Below are 16,498 nucleotides of genomic sequence, written 5' to 3'. Positions count from 1 at the left end.
TTTAAAAAAATCCACTGTCAGAAAAGACTTTAAAAATTCTCATTACTAGTTAAAGTGGAGAGTATGTCTTTCAGTTATGAGTGGTTGTCTGAGAACTGCATTATGTTAGAAGGACAAAGGGCATATACTTTCCTGGCTGTATTTAACCTTTCACCACTACAGCATCATCTTCCTTACCTCTACCTCCTATTGCTCAGAGCTAAGGGCAGCTTCTTTCATCAGTTTTGATAATGGCATTACCGGACTGATAAAAACAAACCAGCATTTGCAAAGCACAGCTTAACCAGGAGCACAGGGAGAAAGCTAGCCCATATTTGTGTCACTGTCTAGGGGACATTATTATTTTATTAATACCCCAGTGTATTACAGTCCAGTGTTTGCATTTGTTATATGTGCCTTGCACCTGCACCGTACATTTAAGCAGCAAGGGGCTCATATGAGATGAATTCAGTGGTGCATCCATTAGCTGAGCAGAGGGCAGACTCCATTTTACCTCATGGATTAAAGTTGCTGTCCTTCCACAGGTTGCCTCTTAGTCTGATGTTTGTGTAGCTTAATGGCTAGTCGTCAGATAGACACAAAATTATTGGAAAGTATTTATTGTAAGAGCATTTTGGGAAACATTTGGACAGAACTAGACAGGACTTTGTCCCCATGAAAATGCTTTATGGTCTCATAATTTGTGGTCTCAAATTCGACAGTGTGGTTGAGATGTCAGAATAATCTATACTATTTGGAAATTTGTGCCCCAAAGGCATACCTCAGTCACTGGTGCCTGCTGCTCTGCTGGAACAGGATGGATAGAAATGTGTGATCATCACCCTTTGCCTGTCACTTTCGTGTTGCTTCATGTATTCCAATGCATGTGCTTCATCCAGTAGGGAATGTATTAGAAATGGGCTCTTAATTCATCCCTTGCTGCTAGAAACCTTTGCTCGAGGCACCTCTCATGATCTCTCCCCCTAGGCCTGCTTCTAGATGAAGAATTGTCTTGTTGTCCATCTGGTGCACGAGGTTTATTTGACAGAGGGAATATTGTCTTCCTGTATCAAGCAGCAACATTTCTTTGATTTGCTTCCCCTTCTCCTTTAAAGAATCTGTCCTGTTAGAGAGAAACCAACTCTTAGATCTGACAGTAGGCAAGTAAACCAAAACTCAAGATACACAGGATGTTTACCTAATTCCTTCTTTACATAAATTCAGAATTTTTCTGAACGTAGACTTGCTTTCCGGTCATAAGTAGTGAATTGGAAGGTAAGGTTTAGTTATTGGCTTCCAGAAGGCGAAGTATGAGAGACTGGTATGTGCTGACTTCTGTGAACATACATCAGATTACTCTTTTCCAAAAGTGTTTCACAGGTCCAGGAAAGGATTTTCTACTACTAAAGGGAAGTCTTGGAAGTCTTCAAATAAGCACCTCTGTGACTTCTGTTTCCTTCCTGCAGGGATGATTCAGGATAGTCCTCTCTTCTTTGGCTAGACAGATTAAATTGTTTTATTTTGCTTTCTCAGAGCTAATTGTGCCATACAGATTCAGTGAGCTGCTGCTAAACAGCAATTAACATTTCATGACTTGTGTTCAGGTTTTGTGTTTTTTCTTCTCTCAGACTTCCACTTCCAGCAGAGAGAGTGGTTCCAGCTTTCTATTTTTATTGAGTGGGGAAACATGCACATCCTCCAAAGAGAAATAAAGCAAGAACAGGACTGGCAGTGGGATGCTAAGCAGGCATTCTCCTTTATCTAGCAGTAAGACCTTAATTAAAGCATCACATTGAAAGCAAACAGAAAACCTCTCAACTTGTGTGGTGATAAATAATTGGGTTTTTTTAGAAATACTGATTAATTTCTAACATGATAAGAATTCACTGTGTACTCAACATACAAGAGCTGCAGTGTGTAACGTCATATAGTACAGCCGAGTAACATCCATCAAGCTAGCTGACTTAGAAGATGATACAGTAGATTAATTAAATAAAAAGCTTTCAAGGTTAGGAACTTTCCAAAGACAGTGTGAGTCTGAGCCTGCACCAAAACATTTGGGAGCCTGAATAGGATTAGCTCATTTCGGTTTTTCCAGTGGACATGGCAGAACTCTGAGTAGCAGCATCCTTAAAATCTGGCAGTGTTTTAGATCTAAATTTGCTTTCTGCAACTTAAATCCAAGTCAATGGGGCAGCTGCAAACCAGTGTTATATTACAAGGAAAAAATCAAAAAAACAATTTACTAGCTTTTCAAGATGGGCTTTTAACAGAATACTGTGCTTCATCTCACCCCTTATTATGGGGCATTTGCTTATTTTTTAGGCAAGGATCACTTGAGTATCAGGTGCTTTTTGAATTAGGGTGCTTACTTGTTTGTACCCCAAAATGTAAGGAAGCACTCTTGTTCCAGTTTTGCAGGAAGAAAGACTGAAGGATGTGTCCCATTTTTCCCAGGGCACCTGTTGCAGTACCAGCCCCAGTGCTGTTGGGGTCTGTGCTGCAAACCTGTGCTGCAGGAATTTCAGCTGCAGCTGTCACAGAAGTGTGGGGCCACTAGCTTGTGCTGTTGTGTGGGCACTAAGGCAAGAGCAATTAAAGGTGGTCAGCAGGGCTATGCTTGCTGGCTCTCTTCCAGTGAAAGGCAGCACCAATTCAGCTGTGTTTAATCTTCAGGCTGCGTTTAAAGTATTCTGAATGTAATGCTCTTGTGGTTCCTGTGGCAGTTCCATACCTTCTCCTTTCTTAAAGGCTCTTCCCACTCTTTGCAGCTGTCTGCTCAGCTGGTGTGGCTTGAGCTGGTGGCCAGAGAAGGGTAGAGATGCCCTGAACAGGTGACAAACATGACTGAAGCCCATCTGCCATGGCCTGCAGGCAGTTGCTAGGCAGGCAGCAGCTGGCAAGGCTGAGGCAGAGCAGCTCTTGTGCTGGCATTGGGGTGACTTGCCAGAAAATGCTTAAACTGAAGCATTTCTTAATTCTTTCATCACTGTTTCAAGGGGAAGACTGCCTACCAAGCTATGCAGTGGATGGCTGATGAGGTGTTTATTATTAAAAAAAGTTATTTTCTGTAATGGAATCTAGCAAATAAGGGTTTTATGTAGTGTCTTAAAAGTAAAGCTGTTTCTGATCTTGTTCAATTTCCAGCCCTCCATCGCTCAAATTAGTGGAGGGCAAAATTTAGGATTGAAAATTGTCAGTTCTTCTTTAGCTAGCAAAGTAGCCAGTTTCTTATGACTGTGCACTGGCAAGGGAGAGAAAGAACATCTACCTTGTTTTTCAGGAAAAATCTGTTGGCTTAGTTTGAAGAATGTAAGAGTGAAAACATGTGCACTGAAGTGGAAATCATCACAAGTACCTCTGAGAGAGACAAGCATTTATTTTTGTTTCACAAGCTATGCAAAACCAGAATAATTAGCTGCAGCCCTTTGGCTTTTGACAAATTGCCAGTTTGGTTTTTGTGTGACAAAGTTTGGCACCTTTGTATTTCTTGTGACTTCAAAGCTGTTGCAAGCACTTCCACACCCAAACTTTCCTAGAGCTCTTGTGCACATTTCTTAATTCTAAAATAGTGAAGATTTCCTATTTTTGGTGGGTGTTTTTGGGTCAAATAAACACTAATGCTTTTTCATCTTAGAGAGATGTTCTAGTCAGTTGGCTATAAAAGTGCGATTAGTCGTATTTCAAACTGCGTGCTTTTTAATAGCAGTGGGATATGAAGGAGAACGTTTTCTGACGTGGAACAGCTGATTGTAGTAGTTACAATGATCTGGACTGCTGTTTCATTTTTCCTTTTTCCCTCAACTCTCTGGGAATCAAGATATTTGAAATCTTTTACTCTAGAAAAGAAGATTGTCCTTTGAGACATGGGTTTTCTTGAGGCCGGGAGAGAAGAATTCAGGGTGCACTCTGCCCTTTTTAATTCAGCCAAAGTGAAATACTAATGACAATGGTTTCTACTGTTTGTTGCCAGGGAACTGTTGTTTTCTAGAAATGAGGAGAGGTTTATTTTCACATGAAGTATTAATGGCATAAGCTTGAAACAACACTGTTCTAACCAAGAAAAGGAGCTTGTAAAATATATATTTGATATCATACACAGCAACATGTGACTGGAAAACTTCCAAAGCAAGCAAGGTTGTTGGGATGTTGGAGAGTTGGCTCTCAAGTACTAGGAGAAGAAAGTTTATTTTTACATGCATGCCAGGCCTTCAGCAAAGTGCATGTTTTCCTGAGAATGGCAGCCTGCTTTGCCTTCAGTGCATTTTTGGAAATGTTGCTATGGAGGCCCTCCAGCCCTTCCCAATCTGGGTTGTGTTAGGTACTTTGCATGTGTTAAAAGGTGGAGCCCACTGCTCAAAATCTTGGAAAGATCCTGATACTTCTTAGTGTCAGTGCTACCAAGGGTGTGCTAAGCACGCAAAGTTGGGTCTTTCAAAAAAGTGCATTAATCTCAGTTTAAAACCCAAAAACAACGGGAGTGTGGAAGAGCAAATCCCAGGCAGAATTCTCCCTCTAGTCCTTCTCAGTAAGGGAAAGAGATCCTTCTGTGTGAAACTTCGTGGTAGCTGAGAAGCAGCATTGCCCAGCAGGAATGAAGCACAGGTTCAGTGGAGGGAGCGATGACTTTGGCACAGTGGTTCATATTGCATCAGCGCACTGGTCAGTTAGGTACAGCATGGACCTTTCGGGTCCACTGGGGAAGAAGAATAAATACACATCTGTTTGGGCAGGGTAGGAAGACAAAACTATGGAACATTTTCACCATGTGGATTAAGCAGATTAAATGAACAGCAAACACTTATTCTTAAAAATTAGTTAGAGTAAGCCAAACAAATCAAATTGCATTTAGATTTATTTTCACTTTTGGTGTGTGAGTGAATAAGTGAGTGAGCAAACCATGAAGAAATTTTTGCATCTCAGAGAGAGTCTCTTACTGACTGGTTTGACTACTTTCTTTTGATGCTGGATCCCAGTAGCCTCGGAGAGGTGTGGGTTCTGCAGTCAGTTGCAGACAGCACCTGTGTGAATGAAAACATTACTAAGATTTAGAAATCTGTAACTAATGTATAATTAATGGCTGTCAGGTTGGAGCTTGTATTGTTTTGGCCTATGGAGCCAGCTCTGCCCAGCCCCTTTTTCTTCTCCCCACTCCTTGGTATGTAGTGATGAGGCAGTGATTCCTAACAGTGCTAAAGGCTGGGAGTTGGGAAGTCCTGAGTGAAAATCCAGTCCCTGTGGGACCTCTGCCAAAGATTTTGGTGGCTGTAATGGGTCTGAAATTGCAGTGAGGAGTTGTCTTGCTTTGTCACTTACTGCAGGCACTTTAGGTAAGTCCCTTACAAATTCTGCCTGTTTCCTAATGAAGATAATCCACATGGTGGAATACCATTTAAGTTACTTTTAGATATTTAAGTGGATAGATTTAGAGACAAATGAGTGTGTGAAGGAAAATGGGGCTGTTGATTTCTGAAGATTGGGGTATAATATTCTTTCTGTCATTAGCCTATGTCTTCCCAGATACTTCTGTGAACGGCAAAGCTTCATAAACCCCACATCAAGAAACAGTATGGATAAAAATAAGACCCTCAAAGAAATGCTGGGTTGTAAAACTCTTTATTTGCCTCTTTCTGGAGCATACACTCCCAGTCTTTGCATAGAATCACAATTAGACAGTGCTTTTTCGAAGCATGATTATTGCAGTGATGCCTATTGGCCAGCAAAGACTTGGCTTTGAGTCTGCATTAAACAATAGAATTATTTGTCTGACTGGATGCAGGTGTTGTGATATGGTATCAAAACAGGCACATGGAACGTGTTCAGAGGCATGTGACTCAGGAAATGCCTTATTTTAAAACCAACCTGTTTAATTTGCAGTTTTGCTGAAACTGCAAAGTCGGTGTTGAAGTACAAATATGCATGTAGCTCTTTTGACCTTTTCTGCAGTTTTTTCTTGGAGTAGGAAGGATGGGGAGTTAATATGATACCATGACAAGGGTGACTGTATATCTGACCCTGTCCTCTCCTAGATGAATGCCCCATCCTTTGTGTATGCTGGGGGTGAAGTCATACAGTTCTCTGCTCTCGCAGAGTTGCAAGCTCATTCCTTTCACAGCAGTTGTAACCTTGTCTTCGGTCCTGAGGTTTTGTTCCACAGACAAGTTTTTTAAGCAGTGACTCCTGTATCCACTGTAGCTCAGACTTGGTTACTTCCAACAGAAGATTTATAGAGGGAATATCATCAGAACAGTGGAGGAGGCTATTTGTATGCCTGTCTTCCTCAGTAAGGGTGCTGGTAGGCCTGAACTGCGGAAGATCAGTGGAGCTTGAGGAAGTCTTTTCAGTGTATGCTGACTCTTCTTTCTCCAGCTTCTGCAAGACTTACTCCTTTGATCTCTGGCCAGAGATAATTGTATCTGAAAATATTGCATTCTTGTTTGCTCTTCTGGCACTTCACAATTAAAGGAGATAAATGTATTCATGTTGCAAGAGTGAATGGTTCCAGTAAAACCTGGTGCTTAAAGACAGTAAGCCCTAAAGTTTCTTAGGTTTTCCTGTATTTGGTCTTTAGCTTTAAGCTAGAGAAACTGCTAATATATGTACTTAAGCTGCCTCTATAAAAAACAGAGCACAAATCAAATACAGCAAAAACTGGAAATGTTCTCCTGAACCTCATTGCCTTCATGGAAATATAGCAGAAGACAGAAGAGTGGCTTCAACTTAATCAGAACAGCTGAATTTCTGCCCCCATCCCATCCCATCCCATCCCATCCCATCCCATCCCATCCCATCCCATCCCATCCCATCCCATCCCATCCCATCCCATCCCATCCCATCCCATCCCATCCATCTCATCCCGGTTTTTTCTCTCCAAGGGGCACTGTGTTTTAAGGGTGATGTGTTTTGCTAGAGTAAGTATTTATTTTTCACTTTAACTCTGCATTTCTGGTGAAAGCTATACACTTGGTTTTACTTTTAATTTCTTTTTGCAAAAATGTAGTCCTCTTTGCTGTATGTCTAAACATAGATTAGACAGAAAGGGTTTCTGCATATGCTGTATGAGTTTTCTTTGCCTTTGGTTGTTATTTTGCAATACCTCTGTGGTGGTTTGAAAATAGCTCAGTTTTTGGTGAAGAGGAAAAAGGGTCTGCCACAGAAGTGTTTCTAATATTGACCTTTTGATGGAAAACGTTTCTGGACTTTCTGACAGTTTATTTTAAATCACTGTCAATTTCTTGGTAAAATTTATTGCTAATGGTAATTTTGCACTGCTACCAAAATTAGTGCAATTAATAATGTGGGGTGGAAATTGTTGAATCTAGGATTTCACTTTGAGGAAGACAGGAGATTACCAGGAGAAATTTAGATGATTCTAAGCATAGTTTCTCCAAAGTGAGGTACAAGTGGTTTATCCCAGATGTATGTTTCTTTAGCATAAGGTCATAGAGCTATTGTACGTTAATTTTTATTTTTTTCAACCCTCTTCCCTCATTTGACCTGTCACAAAGGAGACTGCTGCTGCAGCTTTCTGGGTGATATTAGTGTGGTTCTCTACTGGCTACGCTAGGGGCAAGGATGGGTAACCACACTTAATAAATGGATTTACATAGTCATCGGATGCCTAAGGGCATTGATCTGCCCTAAGCAGTCCCTCACCACGTGATGGAAGTAGACCTTCCTTTTGGAAAGCTCTTTTTGAAGAGAAGGTTGAGGGCAACGGTTAATTTTATTCCCATAGACTGGGGGGAGCCTGGAGAGAAGCTTCCTCCAGCAGGTTCCTGTGAGTCTCTGTTGCTCAGTTTCTTCAGGGAAGAAACTTAAAGATAGTGTGCTACTGGCATAGTAAGGAATCTGTATAAATCCCAAAGCCAGAGGAACTACAAAAGCCATCCAGCTTTGTGCAGTTCTGTGAGGCACCTTTGTTCATGGTAGTCACAGTTTGTGCTCTTCTGCTTCTCCTCCAGCTCACCTGCCCACAGAGCAGGGTGATTTTCTTCCCAGGAGGCTCCATATCCAGGTGTGCTTTCTGTGACTCAACTGTGCGTTAAAAACACAGCAAACCCAAGCCTGATTTCAGTGTGCAGATTTGTCATTGAAACGGTGATGCCATGGTACATTTTACTTTAATGGTTCTTTTCTTGTGTTAAGGTTATTTTTGTCAAAAGAAGTCAAAAGAGTTGTTGCCCATATTGTAGGTGAATAAAAGCCTGTCAAAAGAACTTGTCCAATGTGCTTTTGGTTAAAGTTCGCTTGTCAGCTTGCAGGATCCTAAGGCAATGCTGTCAGCTAACCGGTCAGTAAGGTATCTCACATTTCAGTCATGACTTAAAGAAAAAAATCAAATTGAGGGTGGTTCTGCTTTGAAAACTGGCACAACAGAGCTTACAGGTGGGAGAGCAGAAACTATACCTATATACAAAACCATAACATGCTTCTGTCATTGCTGAGCAATGGACTTACTTTACACTGTTTTTCGGTTGCTATTTTAGGATCCATGATAGTTCAGTGGCTTAGTAGAATTCACTGATCAATTTTTCAACCTGAGCTTCCTTCAGTAAATTGTGGTTGCCTCATTTAATTTCTCAGTTGGTATGCTTCCCTGAAGAAGTTTGTGTCTAATTTTAAGTTGTTATACATGTTAATTAATACATAGTGTCTGTATTTGAGTGTGTGTTTTAAGGTGAGCATTCAGTAGATAGTGAGGAGTTTTTTACAAAAAAAACTATTCCTCCTCCTGGTACTTTGCCAAAGTGCAAAGAAGTTATTTACAGTGTTTTGACAGAATCATCCCAGCACGAGATGGAAAAGATGCCATTGGGACTGAGCTAATACTGTAAAAGACTGAAATGTAAGGAAAACAACTGTTGCAGAGGAATTTTTGGCTGACTTTGCAATCTGAGAAGCTTTCTAGCTTTGTCATAAATTGTTGATTGGAGCTAAGAGCTTCCTTTACTGAAAGGTCTAAGTGCATCTGAAATTGTTTTCTTGTACAAGAAGTTTCGTTGCACAGCTGCAGTGTCCTGTAAGCTCAGCGGCATAGCCAGTGTTAAATTGTTCATTGCCTTACTGATGGTAAGATTAGAGAACAGGCTAACCGCTTTCTGTAGAGAATTTATGTTGATTGCAGAGAGGTCATTTGCACTTTAGGTTAGCTTGGAAAAATGTTCTTTCCTGTGACCTAGATGAGCTTATTTTGTAATACCCTTTCCTTCATGATAACAACTTTTAAGTGGCTGAAAAAGGAACGGCAGCTATAAAGAGGGAAACGGAATTTTTTTCTTTTTAAGTACAAAGCAGTGTGAAACTGAGTCAAAGCAGATTGCATATTCATGAGCCTGTTGTGATGACTTACATACCATGCAAGACTTAATAGCTGGTTATCAGTGAACTAAGTGACTAAAAAGGAGGTAGAGATAGCACTTGTTGCCTGCTGGTGGCAGATCCTTCCACCGGTCCCTGCTCCTGATAGTTTTTCCACTTCTGAACCAAAAAGGGTGGGTTAGAGTTGATGACCCTCCATTGGCCAGAAGACCTTTTTCCTACTAGTAAAGGGCCATGTCCTCACACTGCTTTCAGTTCCCGTTGGGTGAGGAGACTACACCCTGGTGGTCGGTCTTGTTTAACAGGTGTGTTGAATGCTCAAGTTCTCTGCTTTCTTTTGATAAATGCTGTGTTTGTTTTTCTTCAAAGTAGTTTCCTGCCGCCTCTCTTCTTAGCTTTTTCAGCCTGCTTATACAATTAAATCAATGCGTTTCTACTTTTTCTGTGCTTCCAGAAATCTGAACCTTTTTGAGTGAGCCTGTAGAAGTGGATGCACACAAAAAAGCTATGTTGGCTCTGTGAGCACAGTGTGCCGCACAGGTGTGATTATGCTGTGCTTGAGCAGGTACAGCGCCCTCAAGGACCAGGGCAGTGCTGCTGCTTGTGCGGAAGCACGTTCATACTATACAGTATGGTCCATGCCTTGAAGTGCCTTTTAAAGGTCTGTTGGAGTAATGCCTTTTTACTAGTTCAGTGCAGTCAGCCCTTTGTACAGCAGCTCAGTGGATTATATTTACTTCTCTATTAGTATGGAGTCAGTTTGACTTCAAAATAGCACAAGGAAGGAATGAGGCTAGTGAGGTACCCTGATGGGCAGCGGGTAGTTGGTGTAGTGGAAGCTTAGAAGGCTAGTGGAATTGCATTTTCCCAGCTGTCTCTTCAACTTCTCCCTTGTCAAGGTCCTTTCTTCTGAAGTAGCAGAGTGCTGACTTAGACACGAGGAAGGTTTGAATGATGCTTTCAGCAAGTCTGTTTTCACCACACTACTGGCTTTGTGTATGATGTCTCTGCACTGCCAACCAGCATATACCCTTGTGTGCAAGGAGGATCCCTCCAGGCAGGAATGGAAGAGGGAGTGCCTTACCCAATTGTAGTCCCAGTGAAACACCAGCTAGAAGCAGTAGTGTTGCAGGTGAGTAGCATCTTGCTCCGTTTGGAGGGACTGAGTTCAAACCAAAGGTAGGCATGGGCCACCCACTGTCCTTGAACCACATGAGACTTGAGAGTTGGTCTTATGTGGTTGCTAAGCCACGGTCACATCTCAGGAACTGTGGCAGTCCTGAGTTAGTGAAGATTATTGTCAGGTGTCCTGTACTTTCTTAGCAGCCAGTAAAGGGGTCTCTTGGTGTTTTTATAGCTCATGGCTCTGTGACGCGTTTGATGTGTTCTTTTCATCTGACTGCTTTTGCTTTTTCCATAAATCTGAATATACCCAGTTTTGGAGGGTTGTTTTTTACAACTACTGTCCAAGATTCTCCTGTACTGGGTACAGCCTAACTCTGCTTCCAGCAAAAGGGATTTTGATGTAACGCTATGCTGTCTTTTTGTTTAAGGAATCAGAATGCAAATGCAGTATAATCATGCATGAAAAAATAATCTGTCCATGGAAATGCTGTCTTGATGGTCTACTTTGTTACTGCCCAGATATGTCAGTCTGTAGCCAAGTTTTGGTGCAGTAATACCATCAAGTTAATGTTTAACAGAAGAGCTGACAGAGTTTACCTAATCTTTAGGAGAGAGAACTACTAAGAATAGTTGTTGATGACTGGGAATTTTAATTCCTTACAAATTTTCTTAGGATTGATGTGCTGCAACTTTATTTATTGAATCTCTCAGAATTGTTTATGATTTTGTCTCAAGAACTTGGTGTGTTTGCAGAGGATCACTTAGCAACAGTCTATGGCATAGTGACATGCTCATGCTAGTACGATGAAGAATAAAACAATGAGGAAACACCCAGAAACACCAAGTAAATAGAAATTTAAAGCAAAACAAAGTGGCTCTCGTACTGAACAGCTCCACAATGATGTGGAGGGGCATGTAAAACTCTTTACTTAGATGTTTGTAATCTTGATCTAATGATACTCTCTGCTTGTGTAGATGTTCATTGTCATGGGACATCTCCAGCTGTTATAATGGACCATCTTCTGAGTATTTGAAACAGAAGGAACTATTTGATATTGAAAAAAACTCATACTTTAATCTCTTAAGTGTTCTCAATTAGTGCTCCACCAAGTAATAGTGAAAGAATAAAAGTTTCCTGGAAGGGTCTGGGATCTAGACTGCTCTTCCAACTTTACAGTTCTGTGCACTCTTTGTGCAGCTCTAAGTCTCTTCTGCTTCTAATAATCAATATTTCTTTTCCTGTGGTGGGGATTTTTTCTTGCCTAGGTTTTTTTCTTGCTTGCTTGGGGTTCTGTTTGATTGAGAGGAATTATAAGTTCAGGTCTGAATGTCTTCATATTGCAGGCCTTTTATTATTGTTTATTGGTACCAATGATGTGCTTGACTTAAATGACTTCAAAGCAGTGCCATGGAAAGGGACCTGGGGGTCCTGGTCGATGGCAAGTTGAATATGAGCAAGCAGTGCCCTGGCAGCCAGGAGGGCCACCTGTGTCCTGGGGACATAAGGCAAAGCACTGCCAGCCAGGCAAGAGATGGGATTGTCTTGCTCTGCTCTGCTCTGCATTGAGGCGGCCTCACCTTGAGTTTTGGGGTCAGTTTTGAGTGCCACAATATAAAAAAGCCATCAAGCTGTTTGTGTGTCCAAAGGAGGCCACAAAGACAGAGCTTTTGAAGAGCAAATTTCACACTTCTGACCACTCTTTGCACTAGCTCTGCATTGTCCTTTGTTCCCCTTCACAAACATCTGCGCTGTGGTGTTAAGAACAGACTGTACTGAAGGACCTGTGTTTGGAGCCTGTCCTGTGCTTGTACTTGTACTTGAAAGTTGTCTGGAGGCAAGCCAGCTCCTCATTTTAAGGTTGTAAAATAGTGCTAGCATATCAGAGGACTGGCTTTGTTCTCCATGGGTCTTACTGGCCTCCTGAGCCCTGTGGCACATCAGTGAGCCCGGGCAGCATCCCCAGCAGAGCCAGTGTCCATGTGCTCTGGCTGGGGAAAGAAGAGGCATATTGTGCGTGTGTCTGCCTGTATGTGACCACAGACCTACCCAACATGTGTTAATCTATCGAAGTACAGCATTGCAATGCCTCTTTGTATAGAGAGAGGGCTGGTGATGATAAGCCTCCTGCTTTGTGATGTGCTCTTACAACGGTTTCCCCTGAACTGCTTGTCTCCCTTCTGCTCCCTGCTGGCTTCGTACCAGCTGACACTGCTGTGTTTGTCACACCTTGTTCCCTGGACTGGGACAGGCAGAAGCGTGCCTTGCTGCTGGGGTGTGGCTGTGGCATATCCTGGGCTGTAAGCTATGGTGCTAGCTCTTAGCTGGAGGTGGCAGCCTCAGTGAACAGTGTTTGCTGTTGCATCCTGCTGCAAGCCTCAGTGAGCAGTCCTGCCTCCTGAACCACTGCTGAATGCTGAATTACAGCCCGACTCCAGTTGTAATCTTATGAAAGACAAATGTGGAAGAACTAAAGCTGCCAACACTAAATTTTTCATATGTTCCTTTAGATTTTGAAAAGTGATTCTTTTTTAAAAGGCATAGAAGGTGTAGTGGGAACATGAAATTTGTAGTAATACAGTGGAACTGAGGTGTTCCAGTAAGGGCACCTTAAATAATCATTGAAAGATTTTACTAGGTATCAAATTAGCTTCACAAACTGTTTAAAATAATGTTTTAATATTTTCACAAAGATAAGTATTCTTTCAGGTTTTCAGTTGTGATGGAGGTCATGGTGGGGGAGTTCTGTGGCTTGGGTCATAGGACAAGTCAGATGACTGACCATACTGGTCCTTCTTATATCTGAAGTCTAAGGTAAGTTGCTAAGTAATGGGCCTGCTTTCAAAGGTGCTGAGCAGCTGCTGTTGAGGTTCATGCAGAAAACCAAATCCTCTAGCTGACTCCTTGGGGTGTAAATATGAATGCAGCAGCCCACTCTGCACAGACGTGTGTGTGAATCTCATCCCATCTGTCCACCCAGCCTCCGAAGTATCTTAGCTGAAATTTTTTTTCTGAATGAATTCCATTATCAAATGCTGGCAGATTTTCTGACCATCTTTACTGTTAAACTGCTTGTATTTGTGTTGTTCGAGACATCTTGTATTACTTAGTGATGCAAATGTGACTTGTACTTTTGGGGCACAGGAAGGCAGAGCCTCTCAGTCTCTGTGCTGAAGCTAATCCATTGGTGTCCTTCCCTCTGTGAACATTCGTAGGAATTGCTGTACTTTCTTGGCCATTTTTGAGGGACTTTTCTAACTTCAGAACAAAATATAATACAGTGCTATAGCCTGTGTTATGCTTTACAAAACAGCATGATTTTGCTATTTATGTTTCTCACGGCTCTATTTTTAAAAAAATACTACATTGTGAATCTGCTGTAGGAATTCAGCTCCATGATCCTTGTGGGTCCCATCTAATTCTGGATGTTCTGTGATATCATGGTACTTATTGGCAATACAGGCTCTTAATATTTCAGTGATTACAGTTTATTCCTTTGCAGTTAATGAGATACCACCATATGCAGGGGAGCACGCATGCTCCTTAGGCATGGTAGGTATGTGGTAGGGAAAGAAGGCTTGTAATAATAATTCCAGGATGAAAACTTTTTTTTTAATGAGATAATTTCAGTATTTAGTGCGGGATTTTGGTTCTGTGGGAACTGGTCAAATATAGCAGACATAAATATAGATGGCAAGTAGCATGGCAACTTGGAGAACCTCTGCCCCTATAATATATAAAAAAAACAAGCACACCAACAGCTTATTGCTGCATTTTTAATATGCTGTTTTGAAAGACTCTGAAGGGGTGAGGGTGTGAGAGACTACTCTCTTCAATAGAGAGACTTCAAAAAAGCCTTTTCTGTAGTCTGGTACATCCTGTGGTCCAAGGAGATGGCTCTGGGCAGGACTTGTGGGAGTGAATGCTCCTGTGGTATAGCTGAGAAAGTGAGGTTGCAGGAGTAGCCTTTGTAGGTAGCATCTTTTCCACCTGGACTGGGTGATTTGCTAAAGCTTACAAAATATGTAGTTATGTTGCTAATCTGAACCAAAGTCAATCCCAGTGTGTCCTCCTTTCCTAATTTACCTAGGAAGATTCGTGCTAGCACAAGTGTAGGCCTGTGACTCAGCCATGCCTCCCATTCCATTCTAAAATACCATGTATTTTAGATAGAGCAGTCCCAGACCTGTTTTTGAAAACACCACCCATTTTCTCCAGAACTCCGGACAGCCTTCAGATTCTGAAATAGCAGACTAATGTAATGAGCTTGAAATGTCTAAAAAAAAAGGAAAAACTGCAAAAGAAAAGTTTTATTAGCAAGAAAATGAAGGTCAACCTTCCTGCAAGCACAGGATGAAGAGGGGAAACTTTATACCCATGGTAAAAATAATTCCCCTGCTGTTGCTTCCTAAAGTAAAATCCAACCAAATTAAAAAAACCCAAAACCAACAGAATAAGTGAAATAAATTCTTACTCTATTGCTGTCACCTTTATCGTAGGTAGTTATATTATGTCTAACTGCCTTGTGTCAGTCTGAGATATAAATATAAGTGATAAAATGCACTTTATTGGAAGTGCTGGAAATTAATTGCTGTTAGGTCTTAGTTTTTTCTCATCATGTTTCCCATAGAAGGAGACAGCTTTAAAGGGACCCATTTTTCATGAGCTATTTTTATTACTTACAAGTTACTTGAAGCACTTATTTGAAGCATTTTTTTTTCACCAGAGAGAAAACAGCTGAATTCTCTTGTGTATATTCTTAGTTTCTGCTGCAAGGTGAATTCTGCTGCAAAGCCCACTGCCTTGGTGGTATTACAGCTGGATTGCAGTGCCTTGCCTCCACCAGTGCCGTGTGAACCTATGTGCTGTTGGTTTTAACCACAAAACCAGTTCCTGCTATATATTACCAGGATAAATTTAGTGGTACTTAACATGTTTCAGCTACTTTTCCATTTTGCTTTTGTCTGCAGACAAGAAAATACTTACAATTGAAATTGCCACTGTTAGCAGGAAAACCAAAGGTGAGGCTGCCCCCAGCATGGTACTCATTGCCAGTGCACCCTGGAGTTGGGTTGGCTGCTTTTTGTGCTTTCTGGGGTCATCCTGGGTTGTAGAGTGTATCAAGGGAGGAAGGGGAAGAATGATGATAGATTGGAGTGAGTAAGGATGACAAGCTTTGAAGTCTTGTTGTCAGTTACTCATGGCAGTAATAAATATGACATGGCATCCTTTCTGTGGCTTACCTTTGTCTCTTAGAGCAACTTTACCAGATGCAGATAGATACTCAGTGTTGAAACACCTGACTCTGGATGTGCTATGGAAGTGCATGTTCCATAATCCTTGCTGCCTGTCTCCTGCTGAGCCCAGGTTGCCTTTGAAAGCTCTTATCAGAAAGTAAATAAAATCAGTTTTGTTTGCTAAGGGAGTTTCCTAATTGCACTGGTAACTTGTTTGGTGTTGAAGTGCACATACTGGAGAGACTGTGAACTTGCTGGAGTATTGAGAACTGTCACTTCTTTAAGTTTCTTGGTGGAGAGAGAGGCTGATGTCCCTTTGTCAGGTGAGCTGGACTTTTAAAAATGCTGGCTGTTGATAGTCAATGCAAGGAACCACAGAGCACATAGCAGCACACAGCACTTCCCAAAATACGCTTGCCTTGATATGTCTCTGCAAATAGCTGTGTTATAATTGGCAGGAGACACAGTTTCCTCCTTTAAATGCCTTTATTAATAGACAGGGGTCTCGAGGGGTGGCCTACGCCGCTGCTGTTCCCTTTTGTCCACACCGCTGAGGTGGAGGTGCAATCCACTTTGCTGCCCGTGCTGCAAAATGGGAGTTCTTGCCTCACAGAGGTTCCAAAGGACTCTTCTTGGCTCATAGAGTCCAGGGGTGTCTTGCTCTTTAAGTACTTTGTAAGTTATGGTGAGATACAAAAGCTTTTGAAAACCCTTGGCATAAATACCCTTGTGTATGGTTAGTCCAGTGCTGTCCTTGGCAGATTTAAACTTTGAGTTGGCTCGTTTTGGCCAGGGTCTCTTGGTGTTGATAGGGTCCCATCATGCAGCTGGGCTCTTT

At 41.7% G+C, this 16,498-nt stretch overlaps 1 protein-coding gene across 1 annotated transcript in view; it reads left to right on the top strand.

Moving 5' to 3' along the window:
- Positions 1–16,498, top strand: part of ITPK1 (inositol-tetrakisphosphate 1-kinase) — a 143,814-nt gene that overhangs the window by 31,848 nt on the left and 95,468 nt on the right. The gene's annotated exons all lie outside the window — the stretch shown is intronic.

Source organism: Chamaea fasciata, unplaced genomic scaffold (genome assembly GCF_029207755.1).
Source record: "Chamaea fasciata isolate MVZ Bird 193981 ecotype frontalis unplaced genomic scaffold, bChaFas1.0.hap1 SCAF_7, whole genome shotgun sequence".
NCBI lineage: Eukaryota > Metazoa > Chordata > Aves > Passeriformes > Sylviidae > Chamaea > Chamaea fasciata.
Note: the sequence above shows the minus strand (reverse complement) of the source record. Positions and strands in the feature narration are given on the sequence as shown.